Genomic DNA, 15,983 nt, shown 5'->3' on the forward strand with positions numbered 1-15,983 from the left:
AAAACTTTGACAGGAAACAATACCGTTGTTGCTGTTCTTGGAACAAAAAGAACATCCATCCTGCTACGATTAAACCTAAATATGACACAAATCTTCAGACAGAAGCTACTTTTTCAGAGGATCAGCACTTTAGCACCTGGATGCAATGGTTTTGCACCAGAATTCTTTCAGATAATTATAACCCAAATCCCTGCCTTTCCCAGTCAGATTTAATTTACTTGGCTGTAGAACAACATGGCCTTTAATTATTCAGAAGTTTGTAAGATGTCAGTTTGATCATAATTCCTGACAGCTCTGAATTAGAAGTATGTATTTACGCAGGAAAAAAAGATATTATTTGGGGCATGGTGATGAAGAGGGACAGAGACAAGTCTCATCGTTGTTTATATATATAAATATTCAAGACCTGTTCATATCTTCATTTAGTACATCCCTGCCCCTGTCTTTTTTCTATGGGAGTACAGATAAGATGCATCCTTTTACCCTTCTAATAACCCAGAAGAGGCACAGAAAGAGAATGACTGATCTGAGGTTATCCTCCAAGCATTGTGCCTGAACAGGGTTTGAACTCAGATCTCTGTTACACAAGTCCAGCAATCTGTTCTCTCTAAGTGGCTCTTAGAGCCTAGCTGCATGTTAGGCCTTTTGCGTGAAAAGCATCCATGTGTCAGTCTAGGAGAGAGAATGGGAGAGGACTGCAGAGCTGATGGGAGATTTTCTCCAGACAGATTGCTAATCTTTGCTTACATTAACTTTTCTTAGTAGCTAATTGTCCCTGTTCTTCCCTCCTGATCCCTAGGGAAAATTAGTTGCTAGAGAGAATTAAGAACACCATGGACAAATAAGAGATGAAACAGGCAGCCAGCAGCAATATGATCCCCTTCAGCTCCCTCTGCCTGTTTCTATGGGAAGACCTCAGAATTCTTGACAATGAGTGCCTGCTAGAGATAGGTGAGTTTCCCCATGCTCTTTTTGATAGTGATACACTTGCTTTCTTAAAAGTTCAGGGGGGAAAAATCAGGCCATTTAACAAGTTAATTTGAGACTAAAAAAAAAAAAAATCCTACACACCCTGCCATGCCTTTCGTCCCTCAGGAACTTCTCTGATTGGGATGCAATCAAGCCCTTTTGTGTGCTTCTAGGACACACTGAAACTCAATCAAGTCCAGGAAACCTCAGTTGCATACAGAAGGAGAAGCTCCAAATTCTATTATCTGCCCAGAAATACCTTTGTTTTCTTTGTGCACAGTCCTATAACTCTGCTTTTTGCTCTGAAAGCAGAACTTTATCACTTCTCAATTCTTTGGATGTGTCCATGTTGCAAAGTATTTTGATGATCTCTTTCCCAGTAGAGACCATTGCTGTTCATTTTGCTGGACTGTCCTGAGGCAAGGAAGTTCCTCACTCCACACTGTCCACTCTGTCCCATGTTTGGGAAGCCCCCTGTAGTACCCTGTTGCTCTGGTAGCCACCCTTGCCCTCAGAGAAGCTACTGTCCCTGGCTCAAAGGAATATCCTTTTTTCTCCCCTCTGGAACCTGGAATTACGCAGGCCAGCTCTTACTACTTAGATGAACATCATATACTAATTCTACCCAGCAGAATAGGATCAGTAATGTCTCCCTTCTTTGACCTTCATAACAGTTCTCCCCCCTCTCCTCCATTTTTATGTATATATTTCAAAGTTTCTCCCTAATTAGTGACATTCAGTCAGAGTAGGCAGGGTAGGCAGAGCCTCACCTAACCCAGAAAGTTTTTTAAAAAGGTAAAGGACCCCAAAAGTAAAACAAAACCAAACGTGTACCTTTTGTCTTTCCCAGGCTGCTCCTTTCTGCTTCATCTGTTTAAAAGCAATGCACACAAAACCAGAGGGAGCAAGGAGAGCTGCCAATCAACCCAGTCACTATGGTGCTTGCAAGTGACAAAAGGGACATGGAAGCCTGAGTGATTAAAGCCACCAGGGACAGCTACCTCTCTTTGTCCAATAAAAAATAATAATAAATAATACAGGGCTTGTGTCATCAGTTTCTGGGGAGGCAACAGGAAAACTTGCCTCCAGAAGGTTAAGCTGGAATCATGGTTGTCTTCCAATTAAAAAAAACAGGGCAACTGTCCTCCCATCAAAAAATATCAGGATGCCTGCATCAGCAAACTCTAGGGAGGCAGCGGGAAGAATTGCTTTTCTTCTGTTAAAAAAAAAGAAGAAGAAGAAAAACATTTAAAAAGCAGGGAGCCTGCATGAACAACTGCTCTGTATAGCACCTGGAGAGGCAGGTTTTTGGTTGCTTCAGGGGTGTGTGCTGAGCCTCCCTAGCTCCAAGTGGGGGAAGAAGAGGTGAAGTTTTTAAAATTTATTACTGGAGGGGAGAGAGAAAGTGTTCCAGAGACTGATCTTTATTTCTGGAGGGGAGGAGAGAGACTGTGTTGAAGAGACTGAGCTTAAGGGGGAGGTGGGGGAGAGTGAATATTGCCTCCCCAGGCCTGGACCTCATTGCACATCACTGCCCCATCACCTTCTTCCACTGGCTGGGTGGGGAGGAAACCCAGTAAAGAGCAGCCCCATTCAATTGCATTCCATCCTTTCAATCTTTGTTTAACCCCTGCTTATCCAAACACAATTCTTTACAAGTATTTCTTTCATTTGCAATCATTTAAAGCCTATATAAGCAAAGTAACTGCCTGCTTGCCTGCCTGCCTGCCTGCCTCTCTCTCTCTCTCCCTCCCTCCATCCATCTATCTAATTTTTTGAAATGCTCAATCTACAAATATTGCTAATTTCCCCAACTTGGGTCAATTTGAGAATTTGAGTTGTGTGTGTGTGTGTGTGTGTGTGTGTGTGTGTGTGTGTGTGTGTGTGTGTGAGAGAGAGAGAGAGAGAGAGAGAGAGAGAGAGAGAGATGTGTAAGAACAGACACGTGTGAATAAGCAATGTTGGCAACTAATGCCACAGTGATGGCATGCAGTCCAGGGCCACCAGCACAAATGGCTAGCAGCCCCAGGGATACACCAATGGAGTGCCCAATTCCTACTAGAGCAGGTAAGTCAGTGGAGGGCTTATTCTGGGTGAGAATCGGGGCTGGCAGGCAACATGTCGAGAATGGGCTGGAACAGATATCTGCAGCCCCAGTGCTGTCAAAATCCAGCCGCGATATGTCTCCCTTTACTCACTTGGATATATGCCAACCAAAGAGCTGGTTCAGATCTGAGTAGAGGCTGTGCTAGCATTGCGACATTCTCTGGGCCAGACCAGGATAGGATGGGGCTGTTAGTTAAACGAGTTTTGCCCTTGCACAAGCTTCTCTTCCCTAAAGTTTAAGAAGCTTGTCTTGGTTTGTCCAGGGATCTCCTTAAAAATCTATTTGTGCTTAAGACCTATCTTAATGATAATTAAAAAAAACAAAACCCACACTGTGTTTACTATTATAACATTTTAAATGTGACTGTTTTACTGTCAAGGATTAATATGGTGATCTTTTTTTCATGGTCTGATTAGTGGTGACTACAATAGTACATTTCTCTGAGCATAAAAGAACTTTGGAAATTTAGGGCCTGATTAGGGAAATTTAGTGCACTGCCGACACTCCAGCCCCACCACTGGCAGTGGGTATCATAAAAATGCCACAAGGTACTTTACCACTGGCAGCAGACACCCAGTGCTAGGGGAGAGGCCAGCGCCAGTCAATGCTGGAACCTCAGTGCCATAAGGACGCACTACAGGAGCACTGGGTAGTGAGCATCCCTGCTAGGCAGCAGGGAGACTTTTCAGGATGGGAGAGGGGGAAAGGTGGGAGGGAGTGGAAGTGGGTAGAGGGCCTGGGAAGGATCATGTGCCCCCTCTCGAGCCACCCAACACAATTTAACCACCCCACTAAACAGCGGGCGCAGATTCGAGGAGACACATTGGCGCCAGCAGCGCTCAACATGGAGAAAGGGAACCTATGTTCCTTCACACACACACCCCCAAGGAGACTCCAGCAGCTGCTCTGACCCCACAGTGGCAGCCATTTTGATGCTGCTGTACCTTGCAGTGGTGCCAGAGTTTAGGATTGAGTTGCTCAAGAGCTTGGTTCTTCTTCTTTTTTTTTTTTTAACCCTTACATTTTTTTTTCCCTGAACACAAGTATAGAAAAGTTTCACTGACATTTCTGGCTTACATGCAGCTATTTTTCACATAATGAGTGTAGCATGAGTGTCAGGCTTTCAGTCGCATGTGCTATATTTTTGCAATCAATCTGAAAAAAAACTAACCAAAAGTTTGGATCCAAAAGGAAAAGCTGGCGGGAGGGGGGGAAATGAGTATAATAATGAGAATGGATTGACATAATTATTCCATTTAAAAAATCAGTAAGTAAAAATCCAGGGTCCGCAAACTGGGCCCAGTTTAGCACAAACCTTTACAAGCACTATAGAACTGGGGTCTCAGAGGTACTGCTTTCACCACACAGGTCAGAAGGGGAGGCTTTGCTATGCATTCTGTCTCTTACAATGGTGATACCTCATAGACCTTCTCACTGGTCATTCCAGGCTGGACTGTCAGACCTGCAAGTCTGTGTAACATGATTATACAAGATTCCTATATGTGTTAGTTTGCAGTTCACCTTCTTTTCCCTGAATCTACAGGTCAGGCTTCGGAAAGAATTGGTCTTTTCCTACATTTATTTATAGCATAAAGAACATTTTCAATTCAGGGAGCAGAGTATCTAATGCACAGTACAGCACATTTGGCCTGAGGACATAGAGCTGAACATAAATTATTCTATTGCATCAAAGCTGTCTTGTTTAAAATGAGAGCAAGGGCCGTAAGAGTTTATATTATTTGTGTGGCTGCTAGGACATCACAAAATGCAGAAGCAAATTATACATGGGCAAACAATAGGAGTGGGCAAACCACTTTAAGAAAACAATATGAACTTACCCTAAAGGAGGAAGACAGTCTAGAGGTAGTTTATTAAGGGAAGATGTTTAGAAGACAGATATATGAGTATTGCACCTCATTTCACACATTTTCTTGCACCTGTCTCTTTTTCATGTTAGGGAAAGAAATAAAATGAAATTGTTAATGAATGTTTCCTACTGCTTGCCTAACACTACTAGTTATGTATCAGTGACAAGTTTTTTTCTATTAGAGAAAAAACATTTCACTATCCACACAAGTTTTCACACCATCCACATTATAATGAAAGCAAATCCACTGCACATCAGGAATTGATTGCTAAATGTCCTCTCACAATCAGGTTGAGATACAGGCATTCGCTGCTCAACAACCGTTCGCTTAATACACTGTTGGCAACCTTCAGTCTTGAAAGACTCTGGTATCGTGCTCTGAATGGTGGTTCTGGAACAGCGTCTAGTGTAGCTGAAAAGGCCAATTCGGGAGTGACAATCCCTTCCACAACGGGAGCAAGTGCAGTCTGTCCCTGGTCTGTCTCCCTGGCTATGGGCCTTCCTTCTTTGCCTCTTTGCCTCAGTCTGTTGGCCAAGTGTCTCTTCAAACTGGGAAAGGCCATGTTGCACAGCCTGCCTCCAAGCGGGCCGCTCAGAGGCCAGGGTTTCCCACTTGTTGAGGTCCACTCCTAAGGCCTTCAGATCCCTCTTGCAGATGTCCTTGTATCGCAGCTGTGGTCTACTGCAGGGTGCTTTCCTTGCACAAGTTTTCCATAGAGGAGATCCTTTGGGATCCGCCCATCATCCATTCTCACAACATGACTGAGCCAATGCAGGCATCTCTGTTTCAGCAGTGCATACATGCTAGGGATTCCAGCACGTTCCAGGACTGTGATGTTTGGAACTTTGTCCTGCCAGGTGATGCCGAGGATGCATCAGAGGCAGCGCATGTTCAGTTTTCTCTCCTGTTGTGAGCAGAGTCCATGACTCGCTGAAGTACAGAAGTGTACTCAGGACGCAAGCTTAATGACGGACCGAATATATGACAGTGGTCAAGCACAATAAAGATGCTCTTAATGAGGCAATCATGTCTCCCCTAGCCTGCAGCAGAGTGTCTATTTACACAACAAAGAAGCTCTTAAAGCAAAGAAGAGGCACTTAATGACCACATAACAACTGGGATAGGAGAATGGAAAAGGTGCAAAAGAGAGCGACTAAGATGATTACGGGGCTGGGGCATCTTCCTTATGAGGAAAGGCTACGGCGTTTGGGCCTCTTCAGCCTAGAAAAGTGGCGCCTCAGGGGGGGCATGATTGAGACATACAAAATTATGCAGGGGATGGACAGAGTGAATAGAGAGATGCTCTTTACACTCTCACATAACACCAGAACCAGGGGACATCCACTAAAATTGAGTGTTGGGAGAGTTAGAACAGACAAAAGAAAATATTTCTTTACTCAGCATGTGGTTGGTCTGTGGAACTCCTTGCCACAGGATGTGGTGATGGCGTCTGGCCTGGACACCTTTAAAAGAGGATTGGACAAGTTTCTGGAGGAAAAATCCATTACGGGTTACAAGCCATGATGTGCATGTACAACCTCCTGATTTTAGAAATGGGTTATGTCAGAATGCCAGATGCAGGGGAGGGCACCAGAATGAGGTCTCTTGTTATCTGGTGTGCTCCCTGGGGCATTTGGTGGGCCGCTGTGAGATACAGGAAGCTGGACTAGATGGGCCTATGGCCTGAACCAGTGGGGCTGTTCTTATGTTCTTAATGTACCCCTGTTGTTAAGTGGCGAACACCTGTACTGAGGTCCCTTAAATTGTGCAGGAGAAGTGCCCCTGGGTTCTGTGCTGATGCTTTCAGGCAAATACTGAACCTGGGGAGAGAAGGGAGTGTGGATAAAGGGCAAGTTGAAGTGGCAATTTGGCTGGCTGACATGGTCCTGTTCTCGCTTGATCAGGGTACAGCATGCCAAGTTTATGAGCATCACGTACAGGGGTTTATGAGCATCACGTACAGGGGTACGTACAGGGGTAGAGAGATTTGAACATATGCATTATCTGTATATGTTGGGGTTGCCAATGTCAGCAGGGGATTCCCACAATCTCTGCTTTCTTTCAGGGAGTGAAGAAGGTCAACCAGCAAGCATCCAAATGGGATACTGGCCGTCCGCGGATCTGTGAGAGTGAGGCCCACACTCTCTCACTGTGAGAGTGAGGCCCAAGTCACCAGAGCAGCCCAGGCAGTCCAGCTGGGACTTTTATTCAGGGGCAGAAAAGGAAAGTGCATGTGTCAATTGCCACAGTAAGTTTCAGTGCCTAGTTGCTGGCACCAATGAGGAAACGAGGCAGACAACTGAGGTCTCCTGTGGGCGATGTTTGCAGTTGGTGCCTAGAGACAGAGAGAGCTGTGAAAACAGAGAGTAAAAGGATGAAAGGGACAAACCCCCTTTCCTCCCTCACTCAGGCCTATACTGAGGTGTCTAATCAGAGCCACCTGGGATTGAGAGATGGTTTCTGGATTAATGGGCGGTTAAAATACAACCCCCCCTTTTCTCCCAGTCTAGGAAAGATGTCTCATGTGTGATTTCTGTAAAACCGATACTGACGTCCAGGCCCAGTGGTGTCACTAGGGTTTGCGTCACCTGGCCAGCACGTCACCCTCATGCAGTGGGCAGGGCAACACCTGGGGTGAGCATGGTAATGTACCATCACCCCACTCCCAATGGTTTTTTGGCTGTATCTTTTGATAGAACACAAATATTTCAACACTGTTCATTTCATTGCATTTTGCATGAAGTTACACATTGATTGATATATAACATGATGGTATTATTCCTACAAACAGTGCTTTTAGTGATTTTGGTCACTAGTGGTCACCCCCCGGGTGTCAACTTACTAACACATTATTGCAGCAGTTATCAAACGTTTAGCACTGGGACCCGCTTTTTAGAATGACATTCTGTCCAGGACCCCCTGGAAGTGATGTCATGGCTGGAAGTGACATCATCAAGCAAATTAAAATAAATAATTATAAATAATTAAAGTAAAACAAATAATTAAATAAGGGGAAGCCAGCCCTATTCCACCAAGTAAATTTTCTCTGTAGCCTGCCTGCAATACCCCCCCCCCCAAAATAATCAGTAAGATTTTCAGCCCTACCCAGTGCCCACTTGAATTTAACTTCTGTTTAAACCAGATTGCTGTCAGCATCCACCTAGCTTCCTAAAAAAGAAAAAAAGTTCACCTTATCAACTGAAGCCTCCATTGATATCCTTTTTAGTGGTGAGGGGCTGCCTTCTGGAGCATTTGTTGAGCTCCAAGTTCATCAGATCAGGACCATTCTGGTGCCCTCACTTTTACTTTTGCCTGACCTGACCACGAACCAAGGCACATTTGCTTACTCACAAGTAAACGTGACAGTGTGGCTTAGTTTCGCTTTCCATAGGGCTCAATACATTCGCCAGCTTGGAGGGAGGGACCTCCTTCTCAGGAGTATTTGGGGGCTGCATTCATTAGATCAGGATCATTCTGGTGTCATTGGATTCCTCTCAGCCTGCCCTTTCTGACAGATTAAGGCACGTTTGCCTACTCATGAGTTGTAAGTATGGCTCAGTTGCACTTTCCATAGGGCTCCATGCATTTTTTTGTTTTTTGTTTTGGCCATAAGTTTTGTTGAAAGAAGATATTTCATTCCAGTTTTTTTCATTGCATTTTGCTGAAAATTCCGCATCCAACAATATATAACATGACAGTATTATTCCTAAGCACTGTGATTTTAGCGCTTCACTCCCAGTGCGCGTCACCTCCCCGTGTGTGTCACCTGGTGCGGCCCGCACCCCCCACATCTCCTTATTGATGCCATCAAGATTTCACTGTAGGCCCTTCCTGGCTCTTACAGGCCTAGCAGCAGATGGCCTTGAGAAACTCTGTTATTTCATCACATTCTTTGAACATTACTTTGTTTCATTTTGTATGCATTCAAAACTGATTGTGTAAGGAAAGATATTGTCATAATGACATGTACTGTACATCAGCAGAGAAACATATTAGGCTGCAAGGACATGTTCCTTAATATGGAGCACTTGACTTGAGAACTCTGTATTTGCTGCTATGACATTTTTGCATGTCAGTATAGTGCATATGCCTCTTTCATGCTAACAAAAGAACTTTTCCATTTAGTAAATTACAATACGGGTTTGCTTTGATGGACACGCCAGTTCAATATACATTATTTGAAATTTTGTATGGTACATTTTCCACTCAAAAGAATTTAACATCATTTATTCATTAAGAAAACTTCAGTCTGGTTTAATTTTTCTGAAGAAGTTAATTGTTACAATAAGTAATGTGATCTAATGAATTAGGAGCACTTATTAACACAAGGCATATAGTATGAAACTATATGAGTATAGGCTACAGTCTGATCCATATTTACCTTGGAGTAAGCGCCACTGACTATAATGGGAAATTTCTGAGTAGACATGCATAGGATTGTGCTCTGAACAGCATGGGTATGACCATGACAAAATACTGATAAGTCAAGGTTTTGAATAATGGAGGCTATTCATGGGGATGGGTTTCAAAACACTTGTAAAACATAAATATATGATTTCCACCCACACTGTCATGGATAAAAGCATTCTCCTCTCTTTATTGCACTTAAAAGTTCCAAGTTTCTGCTCAAGGAGAAGTTCTTGATGGTTATTAATCTATCATATGTTTTTGGAATAACTCAGGCCACTGAAAGGATGAACACAGAGAGTCTGTTTTCTTTTGATATCCCTCACATTGCACAAACAAAGGTACCACTATATATGACACTTAGTCTGAAGTGATTCTTCTTCAGTGGATTTCTCTTGGAATTTGTTTAATGTATCAGAATTTCGGGGGAAAAAATTCCCCTTGATTTTTACTTCTTGCAAGGCATCTCTCCAATCATGAAAATGGAATCTCCTGTCAAACATAGAGTTTCTGGTCAGAAACTGTAGTAAGACAGTTTCTCTCTCTCTCTCTCTCTCTCTCTCTCTCTCTCACACACACACACACACACACACACACACACACGCACGCACGCACGCACGCACTCACCCCATTGCACAGACAAAAGATTAATAACTTACTTGAACTGCATATCTATTCCATGTTTTCCTGGTAAAACTACCATAGCAGGATCTGAAGCCATTCCAATAGGTTTTAGCCAAGACTCAAGATCACTCCATACATGCAGGACCAGACCAAGCTGAAGCACTTCACGCCATTTTTTCCTGCTTCCTTCTCGCCTGCCATTTCTTTAAAGTAGGCTGGGCTCTGAGCATTGCTCACCCAGCCTGCAGCTATGCAGGCAAGTTGACTGCAGTGCTCCCAGAGCAGTAGCATTCGGGAGGAGGGGGGGACAGTGCTAAGTTTTGCAGGGCACCTCAACACACTGTGTAAGAGGCCCCTCCCACTCACCATCGGAGCCATTCCAGGTGGTGAGAGCAACATGGAGGCGTCTCCACCGCTTTGCTCTTGCCACCCCGAGTGTCTCTGAAGGTGAGGGGCAAGGGCTGCTTCCCTGGCACGCTGAGGCACTTTGCAAAATGTAGCACTGCACCCCCTCTGGGAGTGCCACTGTCCCAGAGCATCCTGACCTGTTCTACAGCTCTACCAATTACTTGTTCCTGCTGCTGTATCTTCAAACAAACAGGTTGGGTGGAAGGATCTGGTTAAAGATGCAGCCAGGCAAAAACAAGCAAGCAATGGAGCTAAAGATAAGGGGGTGAAGAGTTGCTCTGCCTCTGGTTCCTTCTGGTCTGCCCAGAGGCACATCTGTGTCAACTCAGAGGCTCAATCAGAACAGGACTGCAGTGGCCGCGTGCTTCTGCTTGTTCCAGCAGCACTGCTACAGTTGCCTGTGGCAGAGGTGCTAGAGGAAGAAGTGGCTAGCCCCTTTCCCAATCCTCCTCTTGCTAACTAATGAGTGATAAGAAGATCAACATATACGGTCTGGGACTGGGTCAGCAGTGGGCCAAGGAAGAGGCAGACAGGCCTAGGGCACACTGCCTCCCTTCCTCCTTTGGGACCCTTGAAGCACCGGATTCAGTCTGGCTCATGGTCAAGCAGCCCTAGGCACAATCTAGATCTGGTCTGGTAGCAGTGAAAGAGTCAACTAGATAGATCTCATTCTAAATGTCTGTTCTGCTACCTAAGCACTTTAGGACCCAATCATATCCCCCACCAGTCATGCCCTTCCAAAAAAGCGTCCAGCAGAGGGGGAGGGAACCTAAGGGCAAATCTCCCTTTTAAGTAAGTATAAATGTATTATATTTACCTCCTGGTAAGCCCTTCGGCTGCCTATGGGTTTCCTCAGACAGACGCCATCACTTTTGGTGACATATATCCAAGGAGAAGAAAGGGACAGGGAGCATTGGAACAAGGGGGACAGGATCTGATGCATGCCATTGCTGCCTGATCCATCCCCTTCCAACTCCTCCCTGCCACTGGTTGCTCCACCTCCCTGCCCGGTTACTTCTTCACTCCCCCTCCCTGCCCATCCCCCCCATCACTGTCTTACTGACTCTGGTGGGTGCAACATCGTCCAGTGATGCAGCTTTGGCACTGCTGCCTCTTGCAGAATGGCTGCCAACTCTGCACTTTGTGTGCCATTGGCAGCCATTTTACAACAGCAAAAGTGTCTTCCACTCTTGTAACTTGCTCTGCCCAGGATAGGATTCAGCTGTTACTCTGAATACTTCTCTGGCATTTTGTAAGCTCTCAAAGGATACAGTGGCATGGAAGCAATGACTGACTGATAAAGTTGGCCTGCACGTGCTTGTTACCGACAGAAGTTATTGATACTCTTGGGCAAGCCATAGTAACAGGGAACACCAAAACAGCACATGGCTTTAGGCATTAATAGCTTGAAATATCAAATCGAAGACATAACATTTAGCATGCAGAACTATCTCTAACAGAACTCTGTTAAAGACTTTGATTAATTACATTCACTGTAAATCACACGTTGGAATGTAGAGTGGTGCTGAAATGCCAATTTGTATATAATTCTTGTACAAATAGTACCATCATTATTAGCATTACGTGGAAGAGAAGAACTAAAGTGAGAAACCACTGTTAAATTGGCACAGTCTGCCAGCCCTGCATATGTTATAGACTTGCACATGCCCTAGAAACAAAATCCAAGCACTTACACTTAGAACCCAAGTTTTCAACCATTCCTACAAAAGGATTTGTAGGGACTCTAGTTTCCTATAGAAAGTACTCTACCCCCTGCTTAAAGTCTAGTCCTAGATATTCTACTGCCTGAAACAAAAGATAAGATGTCGCCCTCCCTACTTCAGATACAAAAACAGCAAAAAATTGTAGCTGATTATGTAGACCCCTGAAAGAAATAGTCACAACCAAAAGCTCTGGCTGAAGTAGAGGAGGGCAGTACTGTTGTCCCGCAATGCAGCTGAGCCAAGATCAGTGATGAGGCCAAACAGCATTAATGCAGCATTGGATTTGGCTGCCTCGCAAATCCACCACTCTCCACAAACACTTCAACTTGCCCTACTGCTGGCTCTGTCCTACTGCTTATCCACGAGTGTCTCCAGTCTACCACAAGGACATTCCAATGTAAAATATGCACCCAGGTAGCAGAGATGGGAAAACCTAGCGTGGCTTGACTCAAGTCGAGTCACCAAGTCACCCCGGGGACTCGACTCGGAAAACAGTCCTAATGGGGGCACTTTTCAAGTCTCCAAGTCACCATTTAGTGACTCTAATGGACTTGAATCGAGTCATCCCCCCCCCAAAAAAGCCAACTGCAGAAAAAACGGGGCTGCAGCTGAGCTCTGTGTGTGTGTGTCACAGTTTGAACACTCTCCTGCTGTCCCTGTCCATCTGTAAACAGGACGGGAGAGGTGGGAAGAAGTGCGAGAGAGATGGGAAAGAAGCGGCAAGAGGAAGGAGGAGGATCACAAGCAGCAGCTGGGAGGCTTACCAGGACGACCCGATCTTTGGCAGCCCTACTCAGAAGTAGTCCCACTTCAGCTGGTCATTCAGTGAGGGTTGCCTCTCCCCACTAGTCATGCCATGCAAAACATGATCGCTATGAACTCCTTCCCTGCCTCCTCTCTCTCCCTGGGCTTTTCAAGTCAATCGTAAGGCAAGAAACCCCTTGGCTCCTCCTCCTGTCCTCCCTCAGCCAATGAAAATATCAGAATGCTCATCCTTTGTCTAATGATCATCCATTCCTTCCTTCCTATCAGAGATGGGAAAAGAGAGTCCAGTTCTGCCTCTCCCCAAATGCTCACGTTAACCCTTTCCTCCCTCCCAGCTGGAACTTCCCTGTTGCTCATTGGATCAGAATGCTTGATGCACGAGGTTTTCCACCTGGCGAAAACAGTAAGCAAGCACCCCTAAACACAGGCAAACTCGAGTCAGCACTCGTGGGGACGAGTGCCGAGTCAGGGGGGCCCTGACTCAAATCTTTTTCAGAGTCTTCCACAAGCACAACTCACAAGTCACCAAGTCACCCAAAATCACACATTTTCACGACTCGAGACTGTGTCACTGACTCAAGTTCCCAACACTGCCAGATAGGTAGAGTCTGATCTCATGTCTTTCCCATGGAACAGGCTCACCTCCCAGTGCAATGCAAATTCACCAGAGAGGCCCACATGATTGCCCCCATATGTTTTGGTCACTTAAATGGTCTCTCTCTTTTGAAGAAGCTGCTCATGACTAAATAATTTCCACACAGATAATGTCTAACAGTGTTGGCCCAATCCTCCACAGTGCATGGCACTGTGCATGTGAATGGCACATGGCACATTGTGCATGGGAGTACATGTGCATGGCACATTGTCTTACCATCTCAATTGTGCAGGCTTGAGCAGTACTTTACTCTTTTAAAGTACCTTGCTCTATGGTGCTACTTTGTCATACATGGTGTATTCGTCCCAGGACCCCCCATGGATATGCAGACATGAGAATCCATGCCACTTCCAGTTTGATGAGCAAACCAGAAGTGGCTTTCTGAGACCTCTGATAGGTCTTCTGAGGCCTGTGGATGTCTCCATGGACCTCTGCAGGCCTTGGACAGCTTGCCAGAGGCCCCAGAAACCCACTTCCAGTTTGATGAACAAATCAGAAGTTGCTTTCACCTGGCATTTATGGGGATACTATGGTGGCATCTATGGTGAGTCAAATCTCTGGATGCTGGATCAGCAGGGATGTACTGTACTCACCATCATTATGGCTACAAAACTGTTATTTTTTCAGGAGCACTTAACATTCAGGAGCTCTAAGGATGATAAAGGCCTCTCTCTCTCTCTCTCTCTCTCTCTCTCTCTCTCTCTCTCTCACACACACTCACACACACACGCGCGCGCGCGTATGTACGTGTACACACAAGTGGGGACAATTCCAAAATACACACAAGAACTTGTTTTACAAAAATATTCACCTAGTGCCAGGAAGTCCTTCTACTTCCAAATAATACCCATGTAATACCCAAATAATATGCATGTTTAAAAATGCATAAGGTTCTCCAAGCCTACAATCCAAAGAAGTCATCTCCATGTACCCCAGTTGTGCCTTCAACGTGATTTTCTTTTCTTTGTTTTTTTATTTAATGTCCATAGTATTACAGGATAATTTGGGTCATATCAAAAGGCTTCTTTCCTTCTGCAGAAGGATATTCCGTCTGTGGACAGGCTCCTTCTTTTGGAGAAAAGATTCCTCCAGATCACTCTTCTTCAGATGTAAGGAAGTGTTAGGAGTCCATATGGGGTGGGCATATTGGGTCCATGAAAAGGGTGAAGCTGGTGGGTGAAGGGCAAGGAATCACATGGACTGAGACTGAGATTGAGGTTCTTTCTTGGCCTATGTGTGCTCAGATTTCAGAATTTTCTTCAAGCTGAGAAGGGACAGAGGTATATAACATGGTGTCCTCTGTTTTGCAGGCAGTATGGAACCTCTGGGTTGGTCTACCAAGAATAAATACTAGAAGCCTGGCCTTCTGTTTTTGTCTGGTCAACAGATCTTCTGCCTGCTGCACCTTAGAAAATGCATTTAGAAAATGCAATATCTAGATCTATATTTGTGTTGACAGTAACCATTTCATATGCTTCTCCCATGTGGAGTCTGCTTTTTAAGCACTCCAAGAGCAGTGTCGAACTGGAATCCAACAAGGCAGAGGTGGCAACTGTTCAGGGTCAGAGTACGGCCTTTTTGGGGGGCCTAATTACTTCTCCAACTGAGACTGCAATAGAAACAGTGACAATTCAGTTGTGTGGCCAGCAAATTTATCAAGGCTGTAAAGGACACTCTCTTTGTCTCTGTAGATCTCAATAGCATATTTATGCATGTTCTATAAAATTAGGATGGGACCAGGAAAATATTTTGGAACTCAGTCATGTGTTATGTACTATAATAAATAGTGTTTATATGTGCAGCAAAGCAAGGAATTAATACATGAAAACCACATCTGAACACGCTCTAGGGCAGTGATGGCAAACCTGTGAACACGTGTCAAAGTGGCACGCCATGCCATTTTGGGTGACATGCCAGTGTTCACTAACACTTGACAGCAACTGGGCTTTTTTTTAAACTCATATTTCATTTTTGTAATTATTTGACATTTCTTTATCTTATACATAGCACCACACATGATTGAATTGTATTTTTAAAAATAAATTAATATGTAAATAATTCTCTTTTGTTCAGGATGGGGGGGGTGACATGCCAGGACAGTCAAGTTACAGCCCAATCCTATGCATGTCTACTCAGAAGTAAGTGCCATTAAAGTCCATGGTGCTTACTCCCAGGAAAGTGTGGTTAGGATTGGGCTGTTAGGCATTTTCCAAATTTTTGACGTACTGAACCTAAAAGGTTCCCCACCACTGTTCTAGGGAGAGTGTGTCAGTTTGAGGAACACAAAATGAGCCAAGTACCTTGGGTGGCTGAAAAGCTATTTAAATGGAAGACATAATTAGAATAGATAAGAATGTGTGCAGTCAAAAAAGAAAAGCACCTCTTGGTTTCCCCCAAGTGTCCAATGCACTGAAACATTTATTTTTTCCCAGGTTTGTGGGTTGCTTAGTTACAGC

Source organism: Tiliqua scincoides, chromosome 3 (genome assembly GCF_035046505.1).
Source record: "Tiliqua scincoides isolate rTilSci1 chromosome 3, rTilSci1.hap2, whole genome shotgun sequence".
Lineage (NCBI taxonomy): Eukaryota > Metazoa > Chordata > Lepidosauria > Squamata > Scincidae > Tiliqua > Tiliqua scincoides.